At 50.5% G+C, this 18,463-nt stretch overlaps 1 long non-coding RNA gene across 1 annotated transcript; it reads left to right on the forward strand.

The window, feature by feature from the left end:
- The first annotated feature begins 759 nt into the window (after positions 1-759).
- Positions 760-17,917, forward strand: LOC107185175. Its single transcript, XR_001516096.1, has 3 exons — positions 760-770; positions 9,422-9,427; positions 17,689-17,917. It is a non-coding gene; the product is annotated as an uncharacterized LOC107185175 (long non-coding RNA).
- Positions 17,918-18,463: the final 546 nt, after the last annotated feature.

Raw genomic sequence — 18,463 nt, forward strand, 5'->3', positions numbered from 1 at the left:
TCGGAGCGCAGGGCGAGCGCCCGCCTCCGGTCGCCAGGCCTCCCTCGGGCCTCAGTGCGTCTATTCCGATTTTCACCCCCCACTCGCGCCCAGGTAACAGGAAAGTGTGTGTGTAGGGGGCGGGGAAATACCGAAACAAACAATCAACCTCCACCCCACCCACTGCCACCTCTCTTGCTCCGAAATGAATTTTGGCAAGAGATTAGCGCCTAATCTGATCTAACGCTGCTGACATTTGGGAAGGAGATGAGAATGGCAGCTCAATTTCACTCAGAAACGGGGTCACTCCTCGGGGCTTCCCTCTGCTCCCTCGAGAACGTGGATGCCCCTCCCCCTCCCCCTTAAACCAGAGGAGGCGGCATGGAGCTGGGGTGGGGGGTGGGGGTGGGGTGGCAGGGAGGCGCCAGAGCCTGCTCACCCCAAACCCAGGGCAGGGTGCCCCTGGGGCTGGACCCTGCTCTGTGTGTGCGTGGGGGCAGCTCCAAGGAAGGTGTGGGCTGGAGCTTCTGTCCACCCCTCCCCTCTTTCAGGGCCTGTGCCTGGGCAGAGGTGGGTGGTCCTGGGCCCCCGACCCAGGACTCTGTCCCCTGGAGAGCCTCTTGTAGAGAGGCCTAGAGAAGGGGAGAGTTTCAGGAGTCACCGGACAGTGAGGCCACTAAAGCTGGGTGTCCCAAGGCCTGCCCAGTGGCCTCCCCCCTGTGCTTCCTGGGTCGTGGGTGGTTGAACCCTGCAGCCTCATTTAGAGGGTCTGGCTCACTTAGAAATCATGGGTGTGCACGTGGTCTCTCCCCTGTTTGGCTCCCAGAGGCTGCCAGGTCGGACAGGTGGGAGCCAGGACTTCCCCAGGGCAGGGCCCAGACACCCACACACCCACTGCAGATGCAAGAGGTGGCCGGGCCATCTCCTTGGCCACTTAGTGGGCCCCAGTACCTGGCCTCTCCCCTCAGCTGGGACTGTTGGGGCAGTAGCCTCATCCTGGTGCCAGGCAAGAAGGAACAGGTGGAGTCATTTTGGGGGGACCGACCTGGTCCTTGGATCCTGTTCTTCAGGCAGGATTCCTTGGGGTTCAGGGCCTAGACCCAGGACCAGCCACGAGAACCTGTGCCAGGTCCCCGAGAGGGTGCCTGGGAAGGAAGAGAGCTTTGTGCCTGAATTTGGCCATGCACGTCGTTTGCATGCTGGTGGTCATGGATGCAGGAGCGGTGCCTGAATGTGCTTGCATAGACTAACTTCAAGCATGCGGATCTCATACATGGGTGCGTAGGCGTGCACACTGGCCCTTATGGGGTCTTCCTGGTGGCTGGTTGCCCTGTGACTGGGAGAGTGACATGGGAGCTGGGTTTCAGTGCACCCCACACCCCAGGCCTCTTAGGCAGAGCACAATCTGTATTCCACACCCTGGAGCTCTGGTGCGGATTCTGTGCGTTGGGTGTGATATTATTGAAGGTGCCTTTATTATTAAGAACCAGTTTTATTAGGAGAAGTCCCTACTTCCCTGGTGTGCACCTAGCTGGGGACTGTCCCCTGTCCCCTTCCCACCATGGAGGCTTTGGATGCAGCAGCCACCCCTATCTGCCACTACAAAGTAGCAAACATATGCAGAAGGCTGGGAGCGCAGGTGAGTGGGGCTGAGTAACCGAGGGTGCACGTGTGTGTGTGTGTGTGTGTGTGTGTGTGTGTGTGTGTGTGAACATTTGAGAATGAGTGACTGTGGACATTGGTTTGTGGGTGAGAGCCTGCAAGTGTGTGTGTGTGTGTGTGTGTGTGTGTGTGTGTGTGTGTGTGAGCACGGCAGGGGGCCATGCTGAGAATGTTGGTGGGGGCCATGTAGAGGGTAGAGACCCACCTGGCTTCTCTGTCCTGGCTCCCCCAGCCTCAGAGCACCCCCTTTCCCCTCGAGGTCTGCCTCCTGGAGGACTCATCCTGCCCCCTCCCTCCCTGCTGTCCTTGTCCCCCACTATCAATTATGGCAATTATGTCATCCACGAAAAACACGTGTCATCTCATACTGCAGATCACTTCAAGGGAAGGCCGCTGCTGCCTTAAGTGAGTGGTGCCCCATTGATTCAGAGGTCACTCCCCCCCACACCCCCGCTCCCCACTTGTGGGCTGGGAGCAGCACAGAGGGGACTTATTCAGCCTCAAGACCCTGGTGTGGGGTTGCTGCTGAAGCTGATGGAACGCAGCACGTTAAAGGCTCCTCTTCGCTGCCCACACCCTCCGCCCCCCTCATACCCTGCTTCCCCGCAAATTGTGAGTGTTCCCAGCTGAAAAGGAGATGTGACTGAGCATATGCTCCAGTCCCAGGAGGGTAGAGAAGTGGTTAGACCAGGGCACACATGTGTAACGTGTGTGCGGGGACCGATGACATATGTCCTCAGTTACTTTCCACCCATCAGCTCTCTGAACAGGTTCTGTCTGGGTAGGTGCAGACTTGGAAGAACAGTCTAGAGGGTCCCTTGATTCCTGGCCCCGGGGAAGGGCACAGGTAGGGCCAGGCGGCTCTGACAATGGGCATCCAGCCGGATGCTCATCTCTGAATCACCCTCCCTCCCCTGCGCCTGCGCTAGATTGCAGGCCAACCTGTGGGTGGGGGAGTGGGGAGGGGGTGAAGAGCTATTGCTCCTGCTCTGTGCCAGCGCGTTACAAGCACCGTCTCAGTTTGTCCCGCCCCCTGCCATCGACCAGGTCCTTGTCACTGCCCTCCTGCCCCTGCCCTCCGGCCTCTCCAGGGGAGGCTGACAGGGCTGATGGAGAGGGCCTGGAGAGGGGAGGCCTGTTTCCTGGCCTTCCAGGAGCTGATCTGCTCTCTCCTCCCAGTCAAAGGGATGAAGCTGGGGTGGGGGAGGCTCAGAGTAAAGAGAGAGGAAACAACATAGCCCCACCCCCACCTGTGTCCTCTCTGCCTCTCTGCTGCCCCTCTGATTGTGGTTTACCCCCAGATTCTCATATCTGTCTCCAGGGACGCGGAGAACCATCCCCTCCTCCCCAGCCCAATCTGGGCATCAGTTTCCTCATTTCCTTTCCTCTCTTTCTTCCCTTCTCTCGCTCCCTCCCTCCCTTCCTCTTTCTTCTTCCTCTTTGCAGCCGTGGCAAACTAATACAAATGATTAACTAAATCTTGTTCCATCTGTCTCTCCCAGGCATGCCCCCGGGGATCACTAATCTGAAGCAAATTGCAGACATTGTCTCTTTTCACCAGCGACAAGTTTGGGAGGCATCTCTAACAGGATTCTTTTAAAAGTTTAGCCACAGAATCATGACTCCATAATAATTCTACTCTCCGTGAGGCCATGGCAGGCCCAACTGCGAACACACGTGTCTTCCTCCCGTTTGGGCGTTTGGGGGTAATGCGAGTGCCTCCCCTTCCTTCGTGTGAACCATGGATCTCCGTGTTGCCAGAGTGGCTATAACTGCAGACCCTCGCAGGGCTCCACGGTCTCTAGGGAGGGGTTTTGCTCCCTTACCTGAGGCCTTGGTAGCTGTGGTCATGCGCCTGTCCCCCTTGGGTACCAGCACCTCTAGCCACTACTTCCCCGGCTGTCTCAGGGATACCCCTGGGAACCAGGCTCAGCAAGCAATACCCGGGGATGACATGCCCAGGATAGCTGGGGCAGAACCTGGGCAGAGCCACTGACCCATTCCAGAGACACCTCCTCGGGGGCAGCTGAGGAGGAACCCACCAGGAGGGTCAGCTCAGGACAGTCCTCCCAGTCACTCCAGGTGGACCTTAATGAGCTTCCAGAGAGCAGCCTGGTGGTGGGGGCAGGTGGGTGGGGCGGGGGAGTGCGGGGTGGGGGAGCACCTTCCTTTCCTCTGGCCCGCCAGGGTCCGGGTCTGGAAACCGCAGCCACGGGGCCACAGCCTCCCTGAGCAGAGCCGAGAAGGGCTCCCCGGCTCCCCAGGCTGCGGCTGCATCGGTAAGTAGTGTCCCGGCAAGTAATTACACCCACGGCAGCTCAGTTGCACCCTCAGCAAATTAGGTGCGGATCCGAAGGTGTAATTAAGCAGTAGCGAGTGCAATTTAGTAATTGTGAGCGCCTTTCCTCACCGGTGCAGCAGCTCCAGGCCCAAAGAGCCCGTCCGAGGCCTGTGCTGCTCCTCGACCCTCCCTGTTCTAAGTGGAGACAAACAGGTCCCTGGCAGCCACATTCGGTGTGACTTCTCAATATTGGGGAAGAGCTTTGGAGGTGTCAGCGTGCTAGACGTAATTAGCATTCTTTAGGAACGACACACACAACAAGCCTGCCATTGTTTCCTTAATTATACCTCTTCTGATATGAAACAATCCCTTGGTGTCGGTGATGTGCTGATTAATTATCCCAAACAGTTCCTTTTGAAAGTTGGGAAATGTTTCTCTTGACCTCCTTCTCCATTTCAAGGAACCAACCTCTCGAGTTTCCTCAAGAGCTGGTTACCTGTGCTGGAAGGTGGAGGGGGAAATGGATAGCTCTGGACTGCGGTGGGGCCAGCCTGGCCCTGGGCTTGAGGATGGAACGTTGTGGCCTGTGTCTGAGTTCTGGGGCCTCCAGTCAGGACATTTCCCAGTGACCCACTGAGCAGTCTTCCCACAGTCACCCCCATGGACCACCCCTCACTCTCTTCCACCCCCATTTGTGTTGGGAGCCCTCCCAGGAGCCTCTGAGACGCATGCCATGGCCGGGTACAAGGCTGGTCTGAGAGGGTCCACAGGGCTGCAGCCCCGGAAAGGCCCGGGACTTGGCCAGGTGTGTGGATGACATTGTGGGTGCCCTAGGAGGAGGGAGACCACCTCAGAGAGCTATGGATGTGTGTGTGTGTGTGTGTGTGTGAGAGAGAGAGAGAGAGAGAGTGTGTGTATAGGTGTGCATGGGTGTGTGCATATGTATGCAGGTATGTGTGTGTGTATGAATGTGCATATGGGTATACATGGGTGTGTGTATGTGTACATGGGTGTGTGTATGTGTATATGGGTGTGTGTATGTGTACATGGGTGTGTGTATGTGTATATGAGTGTGTGTATGTGTGTTGGGAAAATGGAGCCAGGGTGGGGAGTTTTTCTGTTGGGGTTTCCTTTTAAGTTCCTGGTCTCAGTCTTTGCTCACAAGGTCCTAAAATGCCTCCCTTAAATCCTTTTTGCCCTTGTAGGGCCACCTCCAGGCCCTCCACCTCCAGGAAGACCACCCAGATTTCCCAGCCAGCTCTCTGGGGCCTTTTCCCATACAGCACCTGCCATCATTTGCTTAGCCTGTTGCCCAAGTAGCTGCCTTTCTCTAAGCAGGTAAATCCAGTCTCTCCAACGGGCTCTGAGAAAGCACGTGGCAGCGACCCATCCTGGTCACTGCTTGGTGCCTGGGTCTGGCTGGAGCTGCTCACTCTTCCCTGCCTTCCCTCTCCTGCTCTCATAGCACCACCTTGTTGTGTCTCTCCTTCCCTTTTGCCCATCTCTGGGTGTCTCTGTCTGTCTTTCCTGTTTCCTTACAAAATACTTGAGTTGGCCCACAGGGAACATAATTAAATTTAATTAATGATACTTGTGAGGTATAAACAAATTGTAATCTATATATATATAAAAGCCTAACTGACCAACTGTAAGTCCATCTGATTGTCCGACTGACCAACCAGCCGGTACATATGAAGCGCACTGGCAATTTAAAGATAAATTTTGACTCATGCATGCATGATACACATCCTCGATGGAGATTTTCACACCTATTTGAGTGATGATTCCATCGATTCAATGGATGATGCCGAAAAGGAAAATTTTCCCATTGAATTTCTTAATAGTATTACTCCTTTGGGAATGCCGTGTCATAAATTAAAAGTGAAAGTAGGTGCAATCATCATACTACTGAGAAATCTTAATAGTAAATGGCATCTTTGAAATGGCACTAGATTTATTATCTAAAGATTGTGACCTAACATAATCGAAGCTGAAATATTAACAGGATCTGTGGAAGGAGAGGTTGTTCAGATTCCAAGAATTGATTTGTCCCTGTCAGACTATTTAATTAATTCAAAGACAGTTTCCCATGATGCCAGCATTTGCGATGACTATTAATAAATCACAAGGACACACTCTAGACAGAGTAGGAATATTCCTACCTGAACCTGTTTTCGGACACGGTCAGTTATATGTTGCTTTCTCTCGAGTTCGTAGAGCGTGTGACACGTTAAAGTTTTAAATACTTCATCACAATGGAAATTGGTCAAGTGCTCTGAAAATGTTTTACTCTTAATGTGTTTACAGGGAGATATTAGAGCAGTGGTTCTCAACCTTCTGGCCCTTTAAATACAGTTCCTCATGTTGTGACCCAACCATAAAATTATTTTCGTTGGTACTTCATAACTGTCATGTTGCTACTGTTATGAATCATAATGTAAATATCTGATATGCAGGATGGTCTTAGGTGACCCCTGTGAAAGGGTCGTTCGACCGCCAAAGGGGTCGCGACCCACAGGTTGAGAACCACTGTATTAGAGTAAGTTTAATCAATTTATCAGTCACTGTTTTTATCAATGTTGTTTTTACTAGTATATCATGTCTTTGTTGTTGTTATATCATATTGTTATTGTTTGTTTATTAATCAATTTATATATTATTTTTATATACATTTTACTAATTTTTTTCATCTCTGTCACTTCTATTATAGAGAAAGGGCGAATAGAGATATTAAACTATTTCTTCTAATTAATTTCCTTTCAATGTGCACGAATCCATGCACCACACCACTAGTGTAAAAATAAGACAGCAAAAAATCAATACCAGGGAAACCATAAATTAAGAGGCAAGCTGGGCAGGAGGAGGTTGATTTAGAGTGTGGTTATGTTATATGATCCTGTTAAGGCTTCTGTTCGCAGTGTCAGTGCTAGGTGCAGGGCTTAGAACTTCATGCACACGATTTCATGTCACCCTCTTAAGAGCAACCCCAGTGATGGGGCCTCTCCTACTCCCATTCAGAGTCTTGCCCTAGGTCACATAGCCAGTACATGACTGAGCTCAGATTTGAGCTGAGGTGTCATCTGGCTTCAGGCAGCCCATCCACAGCCTGGCAGCCTGTACCAAGGAGTGACAGGCTCGGCCTAGAGAGGAGGGGGAGCTCACTGGGGCAACAGCATTCAGGGATGGTTTTGGGGGAGCAGGATGCTGGGAAGGATGGAGAGGGGAGTCACCTGGACTGACCCAGGAACATCAGGGGGTGGATGATAGGTGATGGGGGGGCATAATGGAGGGCAGGGGCAAGGTCAGGCAGTAGATCTAGGTTCTCAGAAGGAGGGAGGGGGGAGAGTAAGAAACCCAGGCAGAGGGTCCTCAGCAGTGAGACCCCACCCGGCTTCCGGCCTCGTGGCCCAGGCAGCCCTGACCGCAGGAAGCGGAGCCCCTCAGCCCCGCCCCCTCCCTCCAGGGCCAGAGGCCTCTTTCAGGAGAGGAAAAACAGCCTTGTCTTGGGGCGCACACCTGGGGCGTTGGGTTTCAGGAGCACTCGATAACATGCTCAGGGCAGTCCCCTGGGGAGGGGGCTGTGCACCCCTCTCTGCCCGTATCCAGTCCCCACTGCTGGCTGCCCACCAAAAAGCTACTTACTTTCCTGAAAGCAAGCGAGTACACAGTACACCTGTGCGGTGTCGGGGCGCCGGGCGAACAATCGGCAGCTGAATGGAGTAACTGCACTGAGCCCAGGATGGTGGGAGGGAGAGGTGGGGTGTGTGTGTGTGTGGGGGGGGGTGCATCCAGGAAGAAAGAAGAGAAAGTGTCTTGTCTCAAGGGGCCAGCTGAAAGGCAGGGTTTACACGGTAGAAACAGGATCGCTTCACCCCCCTGTCTTGGAAAATCTCTCTGTGAGGCGGGTTTGGAAACCGTAGCTGAGATGAATGACGTGGGCCGGAGGGGAAGTGGCCGGGAGAGAAAGGGCTCAGACCCTGGTGATCACATGTGGTCAGTCTTACGGACCCTCACTCACTCCAGCCTCTGGAGAACCCAGTTCACTTAGTGAGAGGAATCCAGTTTCCTCCCCTGCTCCCAGGTGCCTGTCTGCTTAAAGTGGCCACTCACTCAGCCGTGTGCCTGGGCAAGTCTCTGGGCCTTCTCCGCTGCTTCATCTTTAAATGAAGGCCCTCGTCAAACTTACGACAGGGAGTGGCCACGGAAATGAAATGGGCCGGCGGCGTGCAGGGAGGGCTCAGTGAGTATTAGCTGCTATAATGGGTATGCTGGCCGCTTGGGGAGCAAAAGGCTGCCATTGCATTCTCAAGAGTTCACCTTTCTCTGGCCTGGGCCCTGCGGCCAGAGAGAGTCCATTTAGGGGGCGGGATGAGCCCGGGGTTATTGAGCCAGGAGACCCTGGTTCCAGGCCCAGCGCCTCCTCTGATGGCTGTGTGACCTGGTAAGTCCCTTTCCCTGTCTGGGCTTCAGTTTTCTCACCTGGGGAGGCAGCGGGGGAAGGAGTTGGACCAAAAGATCTTCTCAGCCTGATGGGTCTGGGATGTTCCCCGAACACCACCTGTAGAGAGGCCCTCAGAGGCCGGCCTGGCAGGGGGGATCTGATAGGAAAGATTTCAATGGGAAAAGCAATTGGAAAATCATTCCTCTTAGCATAACAGACCCCTGATGAGTCTTCACCCATCCCACACATTTTGTTTCAGGTTGGGTGGGGCTGGCTCATTGTCATGCCCCGAACAGGCGGAACCTGTGTACACACATACAGAGTACGCTCCCAGTGAGCATGGGGACACACACACATACACACACACATACACACATAACACCCACACAGAGCTGCTCCCATGATCCCTGTGGAAACCACACCCTGCCCCCACCCAGGTGTGGTGTGGTTGGTGGTTTCAGAACGCCTGGGCCCTGGATGACCCTAGGTTGCCCACAGCGACTCTAGGCGGCCAGAGAGAGCAAAGAAAAATCCTGGATGCCCAGGTCAATTAGCAAAAGATCCCAATGGCTGGATTTTTGTAACTTGTTGACAAAAACAGAATATTAGGCTTTCAGGACACCCTGCCAGACCATACAGGATGCAAGACATATTCAGCAAATACAGGATGTGTCTTATGTATACAGGATGCTGGCAACCCTCTCCTACGGGCCCCCAAGTCTGCAATGAGTTGGACTGGAACTATGGAAAACTTCCTGGCTTGGAAACAAGCCGTCCCTCTGGAATGCTCTCAGGCCAGGGGTGGGGGGAAAAGGGAGAAAGTAAAGGACGAGGTCCAGGCAGGGCTCAAGGCTTTGTTGGGGGAGAGCTGATCCCCCTTCCTCCTCGCTGACCAATGCCCAGTGAGCATTGAGTGCTTCTTGTTCCCTTGGAGCTGCTGACAGGCGGGGTGGGGAGGGAAGCAAGCCACACACAGCCATGAGTGAGCAAGGCAAGCTTCTGGTAAGTGCGAGTCATGTGGCTGGGTCTTCCAGTGTGTGGTGACTTTCACAGAGAAGGGTGTGGTGGTCAGGGAGGGCTTCCTGCAAGAGGTGTGGTTCAGGCTTTGGTCCCGGCTTGCTCCTGGTGCAGCGTGTCCAGTTCAGCGCCCTGTGCTTGGAGGCAGGCCTCCCAGGAGTGTGCTCTCAGTGAGTGACCCCGGGTATGCGCTCAGGACAGAGGCTCCTGGGCGGAAGAAGAAGCGAGTGTCCATGGCCAGAGTGTGGAGGAGCTGGGGAACCTCAGATCTTCATCTGCTCTGGACCTCCTCAGTCCAGCGAGAGAAGACAGGTCGGACCCGGGGTTTGCCATCCCATGGCCCTGGCCGGGAGGCTGTCATGCGGAGAAGCGGAGAGCCTGCCCCTTTGCCCCTTTCTGCCCACAGGGACTCCAGGCGCCACTGTGGGCTCCCTCCTGCCGCACAGGGACAGGGAAGACCCTCTCCTATCGCAGGGATTCCATCTGGGTTTTATTCTCGTGTGCAGCAGTGACAAATGTTACTGAAAAACAAAACAAAACAGAAAGAGGCGAGACAGCATGCCTCCTCCCTGAGCGAATGTTCCATCGCCTGGGTCCCTGCGGCCTGACTGGTGGAGCTGACATGCCGGCTCATTAGCGCGGGTGCCTAACTGAGAGCAGCGTGCATGTGCATCGGGGGTCACAAAGGGGCTTCTGCATCAGCGAGAATCTGGCGGGCAGGGCTGCCCCCCACCAGGCTCCCCTTCTGCTCAGTGGAGGCCCAGCTGGGCTCCATGTCCCCTTCTCCAGGGAGAAGGTCATTTCAGGATCCTGGAGTTCAGCCATGGGCCACCCTCGCCCTTCCACCTCCCAGGTCAAGACCCTGGATGGTCTGAATGGAAGCGATCTCAGTCAGTTCTACTCCAAACTGTGGGGAAACCGAGGCCCAGGGAGTGGAGGGGTTTGCTCCAAGTCACCCAGCATGCCCAGGACCTTCTCATATACTCCTCCCAACAGCTCCAGGAGGTGGGCTGTGGGTGTGGTGCTTGCCACCACTTTACAGATAATAACCCAGGGCTCTGAGAAGTCTACAGACTCGCTCAAGGCCACGCTGACTAATAAATGTTGGCAGAGCAGAACTGAAGCCCTGCGGGCTCTACAGCCCAGTCGACTACACATATTGATCTGTTTCGGGCAGATGGGGCATTGCGAACATTCCCGGGTGCGTAATAAATCGAAAGCTGGGTTAGAAGCCATGTGCCTGGATTTATCCTTTTTAACAAAATGTACACATTTTTATTGATTTTTTAGAGAGAGAAAGGGAGGGAGGGGGAGAGAGCGAAACACGGATGAGAGAGAAGCATCAATTGGCAGTCTCCTGCACACCCCCTGTTGGGGATCGAGTTGGCAACCTGGGAATGTGCCTTGATGGGGAATTGAACCCACGGCCTCTTGGTGCATGGGTTGACACTCAGCCACTGAGCCACACTGACCAGGCTGGATTTAGCTTTTTAATTTAGACATATAGACCTTAAAAGTTCTGTCACCTTATATCCAACATTTAAAAAACCCTTCCCCTTTTGGTTTTTAGTAGTAGGTGAAAACCAGGAGGTTGGAGGAGAGAGGGGAAATGACCTGTTAAATGAGAGTCAGTCCCTCCCTGGCCTATTCATTCTCTCCCCAGCCTTCCCTAAACCCAACTCCTTCACAGCCCAGGTGACTACGGAGAGGTAGGCAGAGTAATACTTCAGCCCACGGTGTTTCAGGTCCACAGCTTCCTTAGTCAAGATGACAGAGGTATTTATTGCAGGAAATCCCTGGCAAGGATGGTCTCTGCTCCTCAGAGAGACAGCAATAAAGGCAGACTTTCGCCCGGAGCAGTGGACTTTGAGGCTGGTCTGCGAGCATCCGACCAGGCAGCGTTCACATTCCTGCCGGAGATGGAATCTGCTCTCCTCACGTGGAAGTTGTGGACGGTTCCTACCCCGTCGGACCAGGAGGTTTATACCTGTGACTTCGCTTGGGATCGGCTGACCTCTCAGCTCCGGATTTGTCTAGACTTTCGGGGAAGATCAACCTGCCATCGCAGGACACACCCACCTCCTGTGCACCCACGCCCACGCTTTGTGAAGTCCCATCGTGCTTTTCCTCCACGGCACTGCTAAAACGTGAGTGGCCTGGACGAATGTTTTCAAAGCTGGCCTGCTGGGGGATTTGTTAAAAACACAGATTTCCAGGCCCCCTCCCGGTCTGATTCAGTAGGTGGGCGGGAGGGTGGTGTTCAGAAACTCTAGTTTTAACAGGACCACAGGTAATTCTTAAGCTTGGGTCCATTGGGCGGGTGTGGCTCAGCGTTTCTCTAACCGGAGCAGGTGTCTGAACCCGCTGGAGGGCTTGTTAAGTGCATTTCCAACGCCCTCCCAGGTGATGCGATTGCTGCGGGCAGGGGGACGCTACTTGGAGCCACTGGTGTGGACAGACCTCAGAGCCAGGCTTCCTCGCCCTAAGCCTCACTGTCATCCTCTGTGATGTGGGGTCGGCCATAATGTCGATCTCTTACAGGTTGTTATGAGGATTAACTGAGTTAATATTTGAAAAGCATTGGCAGCAGGGCCTGGCACATGGTCAATTGGTACGTCGTGCTTGTTAAATAGATAAAATGAGACGCCAGCCGAGGAGATAGGTAGCCTTTCATTCATGCACTCAGTGAGGACTTCACACACCTACCCTGTGCTGGAACCACAGGTGGGAGACCGTGCAGGGGTGCAGGAGGCAGACCCAGGCCCTACTCACTCTGTGGGGAAGAGTGGCGAAGGCCCGTGCATTCTTCAGGCATGTCATTCTGGGGAGCCCATTGAGCTCCCCAGACCTTAAAGACACAGTGAGATGATCACCATCAGGACCCTGTCCTCCTGGCCTTGCACCCTGGACTTTGCCTTCACAGACCCACCCTGAGTGTCAATCACACATCCATTTGTGTAGTGGTTTAGCTGCTGCCTCCTCGTGGATGAGAATCTGTGACTGGTCCCTACTGGGTCCCCAGCTGGTTCAGACACCTGGCACATTGTAGCTATTCATTGAATGTGCTGAATGGATGGAGGATAGATGGATGATGGACAGGTAGACATAGAGGGAGCCTGGGCCACTCCCTAGCCTCTCCTGGGTGGCCACAGTGTTTCCTGACACACTTTCCTACCTCGATTCCTGCCCCTTCAACCTGTGTCGCCAGTGGCAGCTGCAGGGATGGTTCCAAAACCCAGGTCCCTTCTGCTCACTCCCCTGCTTCAAACCTCTCCCATGGCACTCTCTTTTAATAATTTCTTCTGTAGACCATGTATAGATCACACTTTATGATTTATGAATTAATCCGGGTCTCCATTTACAAATAACCATAGCCACGTGGATGCCAATCGGAATCATTGATTAGCAGGAGATAAGAAGCTAACAACGTTTTGGCTTAAATCTGTGGTTCTCAACCTTCTGGCCCTTTAAACACAGTTCCTCATGTTGTGACCCAACCATAAAATTATCTTCATTGCTACTTCATAACTGTAATGTCGCTACTGTTATGAATCGTAATGTAAATATCTGATATGCAGGATGGTCTTAGACGACCCCTGTGAAAGGGTCGTTCGACCGCCAAAGGGGTTGCGACCCACAGGTTGAGAACCGATGGCTTAGATGTTACTGAACTATGCAGATTTACTTTGGGTGAACATATGCTTCCTGCTAAGCTTCTAGAATTGCTGAAAATAGCTCACAGATACCCCATTCCTACTAATGCCTATTCAGAGTCTCAGGAGTCAGGGATGGCTGATGGAGAAACCACGCGATTAGGGGGGAAATGCAAACGTCTTTGTCTGGAGTGTAAGGCTCACACACATGGCCTGATCCTTCCTTTCGGCTTAATGCTCTGCGGCTGCATCTTGACCTTCTTTGAATAAGGTGCCCTGTGTGTGGTCATGTGGTCATTTTGCATCGAGCCCTGAAAACGATGCAGTTGATTCTGGGGGGAGCACCTTTGTCTGACACACTCGTGTGTCTCGCACCGCGCCCAGCGCTATACAAATGCAGCCCGAACCCCGTTGCACAGGCCTGCGCTGTGCATGGTTGGCCTGAAGCTGGAAGTGGGCAGTGGGGGGAGGTGTGTATGGATTACCGAGGAAGAGATCTCGTGTCTAGGTTTCTGCCAAAAGGCAAGAAAAAATCCACTATTAACTGGGATCTCAGTCAGAGAGTTATTCTTCTCAACTATAGGACAGGGAGACATTTTCCACTCCTTCCTGCACCAGAGACCAACCCCAGAAACAAATACAGAGAACCAGACATCTGGCCATAAAACCTTGAAAACAGAGAGAAGCCATCCCCTTGGGTAATAAGTAATTAACAGCAGGTATTTCACTAAAAGGATTGGAGGGATGCAAAGCTTCCTCAGCAAAGCAATTGACGGAGAACTGGCACGCACCGGATTCTGAACAAGCGCACAGGCAGTGACTATTAATGTTCTGGAGTCCCATGGGCCCCGTGGGCCAGGTGAGCTCTCATCTGTACGGGCGGGAGCTGACCAGGAAAACAGAAACCGTCTCATTTGAGGGAACTTGTCACATAGGTGACGTGGAGGAGCCCAGAAGACCGAGGTCAGTGAAGTCACTCAGAGATTAGTCAGGGCAGAAAGCCACTCCCACTGGAAGTTGGAGACGAAAAGGGAAGGGGGAGTGTTATGGGAGCCCCCAGTGACCTGGGATCAGGAAGGCCTGGCCCATGAAAGCTGGAGCTACGCATGAGCCCATGCCGCTGCTGGAGGGGACACCCCCAGGCAGAGAGGCAGGAGGAGAAATGCCCGGGCTTCTCCCCGCTCCCTTTAGTCTCTCACCAGTGCCTCCCACTGGCTACATCTGGAAATTGCAGCCTGTTGTTCCAATCTTTTGCTTGTGTTTTCCCCACCCTCATTGGGTTGTCTGTCTTCTGAGTTGTAAAATTCTTTATTTTATTTTATTTTATTTAATATTTTTTTTTATTGAGTTCAGAGAGGAAGAAGAGGGAGAGAGAAATAGAAACATCGATGATGAGAGGGAGTCATTGATTGGCTGCCTCCTGCACACCTGGGGATTGAGCCTGTAACCCAAGCATGTGCCCTTGACCTGAATCGAACCCAGAACCATTCAGTCTGCAGGCTGATGCTCTATCCACTGAGCCAAATCAGCTAGGGCAAAGTTCTTTATTTTAGACACATATTTTTAGTGGTCCATATGTATTGTGAATCTGATAGTTTGTTGCTTGCGTGTTCTTTCCTTGTAGTGTCTTTTGAAGAGAAGACTTTTTTAAACTTGATGAAATTCTATTTTTTCTTTAGAAAATTTATAACTTTAGCTTTTCTGTCCAGGCGTATGATCCATTTTAAGCTGTGTGTGTGTGTGTGTGTGTGTGTGTGCATAGTGTGACCTCTAGGTCAAGATTTATTTATTTTTTTCCTATATGGATATCTACTCATTTCAGCACTGTTTGTTGGAAAGACTATTCTTAACATCTTTGTGAAAGTCAACTGACCATTATGTGTGGGTCTACCTTTGGACTCCATATGTCTATTCTTACTCTCATACCACACTGTTTTAATTATTGTAGTTTTCTGTAGCGTTCTAGTAAGTTTTGAAATCAAGTAATGCAATTCCTCCAGCTTTTTTCTCCATGTTCAAAATTCTTTTGATGATTCTAAGTCCTTTAAATTTCCATATAAATTTTAATCATCGGCATGTCAATTTCTACAAATATATCTGTTTTATTGCATTAAACCTATAGATTAATTTGGGATGACTTAACATTGTAACAATAGTGAGTCTTTCAGCCTGTGAACATGGTACATTCCTCAATTTATTTTATTTTTTGGAAGTTATTAATTTCTCTCAGCAATATTTTATAGGTTTCAGTATAGAGGTCTTACACATATTAAAACCTTTATTCTTAAGAATTCTCTGGTTCTTTTTGATGCTATTGCAAATTAAATTATTTTTATTTTTTTAATTTGTTATTGTTTAAAGTATTACATATGTCTTCTTTTTCCCCGATTGACCTCTCCCCAGCCACCCCCACCCCCCGGCACATGCCCTCTAAATTATTTTTAAATGTAATTTTCCATTTCCTGCTAATATCATTGATTTTTGTATATTAACTTTGTATCTTGTGATTCTGAGAAATGATTTATTAGTTTTCATAATTGTTTCATTGATTTATTAAGATTTTCTACCTAAGCAACAATGTTATCTGCAAATAGATGCCATTTTGCTTTCTTTCTTATGCCTTTACTTCTTTATATTACAAGGGGTCCCCATGGAGATTTTTGGGGAACTTTTCCCACATGGGTCCCTCTTTTCTAGTATTGTACTCCCCTAATTTCAGCTATTTTCGCTTCTCTGAACTCCAGTCTTTTGCTTCTTATCTCAGCAAGTTCACCAGTTCCACTTGGGCTCCTTTTCTCTGTGTCCCAGTATAAAAGTGCCCCCATTCCCCCAGGAAAATGCTGGATTTATGGGAGGATTTATCATTTGTATTTTCTTTCTTTCAGGGATCAGAGTCCTACATTCCCTTCCTTTAAATGTCATACAATAATTGTTTCAATCCACCTTTTAATTGTTTATGAAGGGAGGACTAGTTTTTCTATTATAGTCATTGGTGGAAATATCCTCTTTATTAAAACATCTGTATAATATTCCATTGTGCATTGTGCCATAATTTATTTAACCAGTTCTCTCTTGATAGGCACTTATGCAGTTTTCAATCTTTCCTTTTGTAAGCAATGTTGTAGTATGTCATCATACCTAATTAATTTCACATATGTCTGAGTATATCTGTAGAATAAATTCCTAAAAGCGTCAATCAGTGTCATATCATTTTTAATATATGCATATATTTTTTTACCTTTGAAACTTGGTAGACATCTTCACATGCTCGCACATGTGAAGATGTAAATTTCCTATTTACATTTTCACCAACAACGTAAGAGCATGCCTCTTTCCTATTCTTCTGGCAACTTTTTGACCTTTATATATTTGGTGGGTCATCTTCATCAGGGTCTTTTCATATTTTTAAAAGTCACTAGCGGTTCCTTTTCTGTGAAATGTTTATTCACAACATTTGCTCTACTTTTTACAATAAATAATCACACGAAGGCCCAGCCGGGGTGGCTCAGTGGTTGAGTGACCTATGAACCAGGGGGTCACGGTTTGGTTCTGGGTCAGGGCATACGCCCTGGTTGCCTGCTTAGTCTTCAGTGTGGGGTGTGCAGGAGACAGTTGATCAATGATGCTCTCTCATCATTGCTGTTTCTATCTCCCTCTCCCTCTCCCTTTCCTCTCTGAAATTATATATATATATTAAAAAATTATACAAAGAACATAGAAATAAGTATAAATAATGAGAGAGTTGGAGTGGCTCTTTTAGGTCTCAACAGGTTCTCAAACTTTAAAGGAAAACCACTCTAGTGCCAGGCAAATAAAAAGACAAAAACCAATAAACTCTAGAAGATACAAATGGATCTTGACATTCAGAGCAGAGCGTTAAATCAAGGAAGTTGAAGTGCAGCAAAGATAAGTGTAAAGTTTAGTGTTTGGGTTCATCCAGATGCAGCCACCTAACGAGAGAGCAAGGGAGTGTGGCTTATTAATATGTGTGAAACAGACCTCGTGGTCTGAAAGGAAGTGCAGCATGAGCCGAGTGTCTGGGAGGAAACACTGCTCCAGTTTCTAACTGTGAGGACAGCAATGCTGTTGCTGGGAAGGGGGGTATGGTGCTCTGGGCTGGTGTGAGTAGAAGTGGAAACCTCTGCCCAGAAGACAGATCACATTGCTAAAGGGACTTGAAACCAGGTCATGAGAGAGGGATGGAGAGAGCTGGGGATGCCTGACAGGCGGACGAGAAGGCTCAGGGCCCATGAATCAAGTCCTCAGATTAAGGAAGATGTAGCCTATGGCAGGGAAAGCCGACAGGTTCTGCCTGTTTCAAAGGAGGAGATCAAAGATGCACTAGTAAAGTAAGCAGGGAGATACATTTCACTATAAGTAAGGACTTTCCAATTGAATGGTCCAAAGATGATAAATGCTTCCCCATAGAGTGGTGAGTTCTCTGTCATCAGAGGTATTCAAGTATAGGCTACATCTCTTCCACTGGAAAGGGAATCAAGTATCTTGTGGCTGGATGGATTGGATGGCCTGCAAGATCTCTTACAATTCTGGTATTCTCTGATCTTACACCCGTTGTTCTGATGAAGAAAATCAGGCTCTAATACAGGGGCGGGGAACGCCCAGCCCACAAAATCCTTCGGTCTGGCCCTGCCAAGGCAATTGGGGTGAGTTAATTAAATGTGTGACCAAATAGAGCGGGCTAATTTTTAGTTGATAATTTTGCGTGGCCCGTGAATGATGTTATAAATATCCAAATGGCCCTTGGCAGAAAAAAGGTTCCCCACCCCTGCTCTAATAGAATGATGTGCTGGGGGTTCCAGGACTGAAAAGTGGTCAAGTCAGGTCCAGAACCCAGGTTTTGAAAGTCAATGGGGAGTTTACTCAAATCCATCCCCATCTCTGTAGCCTTGGACAAGGCTAAGCAAGACAGCCTTGCGAAGTTCAGCATGGATATACCTGAAACGGAAATCTGGGGGAACTGAGTTCTAATTCTGCTTCCACCGTCCTCACTGTGCAAGTCATTTCGTCTTTCTCACCCGTCGTCCCTTACGTACCAAACACTGATGCTCTCCAGTGGTGCCATCTCTGCTCCAGCAGCCAGGAGGGGCTTCTCGGTCCTCAAAACTGCACTTTATCGTCCGTACCTAGTGTTGTCTCCTCTTCCCTGTGATCTCCCTGTGTGTGCTCTCTGTGGACAAGGACCGTGCCTTGTGGTGGCTTGCATGCCTGAAGCTCTTGTGCAGTCCCTGCCCCTCAACAGGTGCGCCCTTAAAAACGTCTTGTGTTCTAACATCCCCTTGACCTCAATTCCTGGGGCCCGGGGAAGCTCCATGAGCAAACGAGGGGGATCTCCTTTACACATGTTAGGAGAAGGTAATAAATCAATAAAGGTGTTCATCAAGATAAAAAGAAGATCAGAGCATCTGCGTT

Source organism: Myotis davidii, unplaced genomic scaffold (assembly GCF_000327345.1).
Source record: "Myotis davidii unplaced genomic scaffold, ASM32734v1 scaffold72, whole genome shotgun sequence".
Classification (NCBI taxonomy): domain Eukaryota; kingdom Metazoa; phylum Chordata; class Mammalia; order Chiroptera; family Vespertilionidae; genus Myotis; species Myotis davidii.